Source organism: Aegilops tauschii, chromosome 2, assembly GCF_002575655.3.
Source record: "Aegilops tauschii subsp. strangulata cultivar AL8/78 chromosome 2, Aet v6.0, whole genome shotgun sequence".
NCBI classification, from domain to species: domain Eukaryota; kingdom Viridiplantae; phylum Streptophyta; class Magnoliopsida; order Poales; family Poaceae; genus Aegilops; species Aegilops tauschii.
Genome location: NC_053036.3, coordinates 95,327,546 through 95,334,021, shown reverse-complemented (window position 1 = coordinate 95,334,021; position 6,476 = coordinate 95,327,546).

The following is a 6,476-nucleotide window of genomic DNA, read 5'->3' as shown; positions in this document are numbered from 1 at the left end:
TATACAACCACTGTAACATTTCAAGGATTAACACAAAAACTCTGCAAACATTTAAAAGTTCACATAGAGCAGGACTACTTTAGAGAATAGTTTCCAATACATGATATGATATTAATAGAAACAGATAACATCATTCGAAACTTACATAATAAACTGCATGAGTAGGACATAATTATACAGGTCCAGTATCGTCTAATTCTTGTACAACAAAACATTTGCTGAGCAAACAAAACAAATAAGACATGGTAGCGATAATACGGAGAGCCATCATTGACACTTGAGGCATAGACAGAGGGCAAAACTCCTTCAACACGGGCACGTATGCTCACATTTGAGCAACATCAGTCCTGTCTACGCACCCTGGATGTTGGGGATGATAAAGCAGTTAGACGTTTACATTCAAAGACACATCAACAGGCGATATCGAAGTATGCAATATCAGATAAAAAAGCTGACTCAAAGACATTGGTTATATATGTATGGAACAGTAGATAAGGGAACAAATGCCAAGTTAGTACGCTACATTTTTATGTTTTTTGGCGATGCTTTACGTTGTCCAAGGAATGCCCTAATAATTTTCTAGACGATGTATGGGTGGATGAGGATGATCACTATTGGAAAGTAAGAAACAGATAATCTTCTGTACAGAGAGATGTAGATGTTGTAAAGAGAGTGCTAATGACAAGCAGGGTATGCTCAATTCTAAAAGAAAGTGCATATGTTAATAGTGCAGGACCGGGATTTGTACACCAACTTATAAGGATAAGCACAGAACTGTATGTAAGGCGAGCAAGGTCTAGGCAGTGCATTTGAGAATGCTACACAGGAAATGATCCTACAAGCTGTCTTACATGTGATCCGTGCATTTAGTCTTTAAAGAGTAAAGCTCTGCGGGCAACAGGCTGAGATTTTATTTCTTTGTTGGAGCTGTGATCTGTTTCACTGGGAAAGCAATAGACATGAGTAATGTATATAATTGCATGAGTCTAAAGAGCAGGAGGGAGGGCATGTTACTTGGTTGATGTTTCTTTGTTTGGCGGCGGCGAACCGGGAGTGTCGTTGAGGCCATCCTACAAGTCAATGAGCAATTGTATGTAAAATGGTATGTGGTATTGGAGGAACGCAAGTGGAGAGCACAAAAAAGCAATGATTACCTCTAATTTATTCACACATTTAGCTGTTGGCGTGCTATCATCATTACTCTCTGAACGAGGCCTCTTCTTTGTTGTAGTCAAGGAGCTGAGCTGTTTTTGAAATGACTCCACACGATCATATAGCTCTGATGACCAGAACTGCTCAGCTTTGAGTTGTCTCTGGCAATTATTGAGATCTGCTGAGTTGTAGTCATCTATCGTAATTATGCCCGTCGTCAACAGATAGGACAAAGCAGCAGAACATGTTGATTCAACAGCGTCGCTGGCAAATTGAGTTGATTCTCCAAAGAACACCTGTTGGGTTGGCAATATGCTTTTGCTGTGAGGTTGTAGATCGATTTTCACTGATGCCATCACCGTGGCGTCATCATCATCAGTAAGCTCGAATGCATGCATTGTAACGCGGATCCGCTTGATAGCCTGTTCAAGCATATACCTTCTGCTAATGGTAACAGAGATGGCAGAGAGCTACATTCAATAGAAAGACGAAAGAATTTATCAAGTCAACTGGATACGCCAACATGAAGAATGTTGAAGCATATGCATGGCCTAATCACAACCTGTGGAAGCCCCTTGACTATGAAATCATCATCGTCCATTGAGCTGGCAATGTCCGCAGGACGGGGCTATATAAAATTTGAGTGGCATGGGAATAAAGCACAAGTTAAAACTATTTAAAGGCAATCACAGGGACCTATGTAAGCAAAGTAACAGAAGTATGATAGTAAAGGCAGAATGCTCAAGTAAATTTGCAAGCATAGAAATGCAATTCAACACACGATTCAAATACAATAGCGTGCAGCGAAACAAATAGACAAAGCACCAAGCTTTGGTAGCATATGCTGCATAACCGAGAGTACCATGGTTCGATAGGATATGGTTCGATACGGTAGATTACATTATCAGGTGCACACTTACATACAGACCATCACAACCAAATAGATAGATTCGGACGCACTGATTGTACCATGGTTCGATAAGAAACACACGACACATGGTTATAGATAACTATATTAGTAGGGAACAGCGACTGGCTCTAATGATGATGATGGCGATCTGATGGTCCTTATGAGATTAGAAGCGATCTTCAGGGAGGGCACGGAAGTCATCAGAGCAGCACCCTTTGTTGTCAATGATCTCCTCATCATAAAATGAGGTTCTTAGTTCCGGGTGTGACGGTGGATTTCCATCGCCTTGGGTTGACAGACCTTCATCTTCATCTATTGGCTGTTCCTGACCGTATGGATAAACGCCAGTCTCCTGAAGGTTAACCATTGTGTCATCAGTGCACTGCTGAAGATGTTCGCCTTTGGCCTCTACATTGAGAAGAACATTGTTAAGCTCCAGGTCATCTGAAGCAGATCCTGGGCTCATCCTCCTACTAACCAAATGCTTAAGATTGTTGGTGACGCTTTGTTCTGTGTCCAGGGATCCATCCCATCCTTTGCTCAGGAGTTTGTTTTTGCCAATGCTCTCTTTTAGCTTCTGTCTCAGACATGCGTTGTCCCTCTTCATTGCCTTAAGCTGCTGATACAATAGTGCATTTGTTTTTTCCACAGCCTTCAGTTGATCATAACTATAGTCTTTTGGAACCACGCCCTCATAAGCATCCATGTACTCAATTGCTGCATCAGCTACATAATCTTGAGCTTCCTAAAGATCTTGGTGCTCCGAGGTAGAAAGGGAAACCTTGACAGGTGAACGCTTGAGCCTGATCTTGATTGGATAGAAGGTAACAGTGACTTGCAGACGGGCACCATCTTTTGGGCTTGCTGAGTAGGTGGCCCCTGGCAGGCGAACCTTCTCTAACATAGCATCAAGCAGGATCATAGATGAAATTGGAACAGAAGCCATTGTCCGGACCTGCCGCAAGCGAGAGAGAATGTCACTATCACAAAGAGCTGGCTTGAAGTATAGTATCAGCCTCAAGTCTGTATGGGTTGGAAGGGGAAGAAAACATGATAGGTGACAAGTGGGTTCTACAGTTTGGATTTTGTGATGAGAAGACTAACTGCAGGTGGATCAGGATGTCTACTATCATTTTCCTGAAATATATAATTCACAGCTTATAGGAAGGTTGTGGAATTGAAGTAAATTATTAGGTAGATCCATCGCTCTCATCTATTTTGTTTACCTTGGACAGAAAGGATATTAAGCCTGACCACACTAAAACACCACCACGTCTTAGGTAGTCAGACACAATACTAAGGATAAAAAAAATCAAAAGCACTGGCACAAGGGGTTTCAGCCACATTATGTACGGGTGCCTCAAAGCCAGCTTAACAGTAAATTAGACCAGAACGGAATAGATATATACCTGAGGAAGACGATGGTGACTGGTGGTAGAAGAACTGCTAGGCGGGTCGGCAGAAAAATCGTGGATCTAAAAGAAGCATGAGAAACCGGATTTGAGCATCCAATTTGCAGTAAGAGAAGGGAACATAGTAGAGTAGTAAAATACAATGTCGGCGAAGGGAATACCGTGGGGAAGAGTCAGTCGGCGGCGGTCTTCATAGCTTCCATGGCAAGCTTCTAATGGTTGTCGCTGAGGGTTGGATCTGAGAGTGCTACCAGAGAGAATGGGGAGGAGAGGAATGGATAAGATGCAGAGAAGGAGAGGATAAGAGCGCCTCGCCCGCTGTGGGCCTCGGCGGTGAGATTCACCGCATGCACCGTCGATGAACAGAGAGTGACCGAGGTTTCAATGAGTAGCCACAGGACAGGTGTGTGTCCTGTTGCGTGAAAGATTTACCGGAGGGGATAATTGGTCCTAGTGTCACCTCCACTCTCTGCGACTGGGCTGTAGGCAGGCTGTATCTGGGCCGCACATAGCTACATGTTCATTAGGCCTGAATAGAACAGAATACTTGTTTTTTCGACTCAGCGAACTGCTCATGCTCCTGTGGAACAGCAGAATTCCTAGCTGAAGCTCTGCATTATTCCTATTCCACCAGGCCTGATGCAATTTGTTGGTGCAATGGCAATGTTAATACTTTGGACCTAGTCACCCCGGCAGATTGGATTAATTTTTCTTTTGTGGATCTTTTCTTGTAAGATGTGAACAATTTCTTTTAGAAAGCACGATTGCTTTCGGTACAGAAGACACGGGTTTTAAAAAAATGCTAGAAATTTTCTGAATTTGTAAAATAGCACGCATTTTGAAGATTTGGACAACCATTGAAAAACAAAAACATTTTTCTGAAACGATGATCATTTTATGGTACAAAGGAAGAAAATTTAGAAAATAGGAAAGCACGAACATTTGTTGAATTTGCGAACAAACGATGGGAAAGCAGGAGCATTTTTTAAATATTACGGGCAACTCTTCACAGCAATGAACAACTGTTGAATTTTGAACACTTGTAAGAAGAAGCAAAATTTCTTAATTTACGAACAATTTTGGAACAGGGAAAACTTTTAACTGTTGACCTTTCGCAAAGAGAGTACTTTTGAGAATAATGAAAAAGTTTTCACGCTGCTAATAATTTTTCAACCTGCGGCCAAATTTAAAAGGAAAAGTCTCTAGATCCACCGACTGATTTCTTCTTCTCGTAAACCCCCTCCTGTGTGCGCCACGTGGCCCTCGTTAGGCAGCCCACCGCTTCCCTCAACCTTATCTCTAACGGGAAGCTGCCTCCTCCACATGTTTCTTTTCTTCCCCTTTTCAATCCCATTCATCCCCACAGCCAGAGGAGAGTACCCATGGCGAGCACCACCAAAGCAGCTAGAAAAACAGCAGGGGCTGCCGCCGGCGGCTAGCTTGCTGCATCCTCCGCCCAACCCAGTCAATGTTGAAAACAAAGAGGACGATGGTGCGCATGGTGTGGGGCGGCGGCGCGGAATCCCGCGGGGCTGCGTGGTAGTGGCCACCGGAGCTGCAGATGACGACGGTGTTGGAGATGGGTTGCCACTCGTCGCACATGCTACAATCGGGAAGCTGAGGAGAGGAGCAGGGCAACATCGGGCTCCGGCGGCACCGCGTGCTGCGTCGCAACATCTTCGTCGCCACCGCCTGATTCGTCGCAGCACCTCGCCTCCGTCGCGTTGTGCTGCAGTGAAGCTTCGCCGGCTCCCATCGGGTGCGGCGAGGTTGTAATGAAGCGTCGTCGAAGCTGCAGTGAAGCGCCGCGGCGGTCGTCGGAGCTCCGGCGAGGTTGCAACGAAGCACCGTCGAAGCTGCAGTGAAGCGCCGCGGCGGTCGTCGGAGCTCCGGCGAGGTTGCAATGAAGACGTGGAAGCTGCAGTGAAGCGCTGCGGCGGTCGTCGGGGTGCTGCGGTAGAGCACCACCATTCCAGTGGCGGTGCTGCAATGAAGCTCCGTCGAGAGCCGTCCAGTGCTACAATGAGCTTCGCCGGGGGCCACCACTGCTGCAATGGAGCTTCGCCGGTGGCCGCTGGAGTTGCACTGAAGCATCACCGGAGCGGCTGTGTTTCAATGGAGCATCTCCGGCGGCGTCCGGTGCTGCGATGGAGCGCCGCCGCACCGATGTTATCGCCACAGTGAAGCGTCGCCGGCGGCTACCTGGGCTCCGATGCAGTGCTGCGGTTGTGCGATGTGAGGAAGAGATTGTGTTGGCGTTGACCATTCAAACCAGCTGAGAGGAGAGATCCAACGGTGTGGCGGGACTGATCAAACGGCCAGCAAGGCGGCTTAAATCTTCCTGGCATCAGCCGGTTGACGCCTAGCAGCCGCCAATTTAAAATAGCTTTTTTATGCGTAAACAAATTGGAACGCACAATGGCAATTTGGAATTTAAAATAAAGTACATATAATATTTTGGCAGCTGTTGCTATTTGAAGGGCATAATTCGACTTTGATTGTAAACCAGGGCCTTGATTATAAATCTAAGATTTATTTTGTCGTAAGACCACTGAGCAGATGATATAATGGGAAGCAAAGAGCCGCAGAAATTAGCGAGTTGGTATAGAACCTTCTTTCCCAATGTTTCATATATGGGAAAAGTCTAGAGCTGGTGAATGAATTATTAGTTCACCCGTATGCAAATACTGAAAAACCAGTAAAAAATAAAAATGAAAACAGAAAGCACGTAATATGCTTTGTCTAGCAGCAAATATCCCAGATATAAATCACACAGCAGCGAAAGGTGGGTCACAGATGACTCATAGACTCGCAGACACAACTAAAGGCTTAGGATGATAGGAAACTAAATTCGTAGGATCCCTTTGCAGAAAGCAACCATACAGCATCAGGAGAAAGCCAAAGAATGAATGATATTGAAACAATAAGTTTAACCAGTGATTCGTAATCCTGATTAGGTGGCGAGTTCTTATTGATATTCAAACATACACAAAGAACATCTT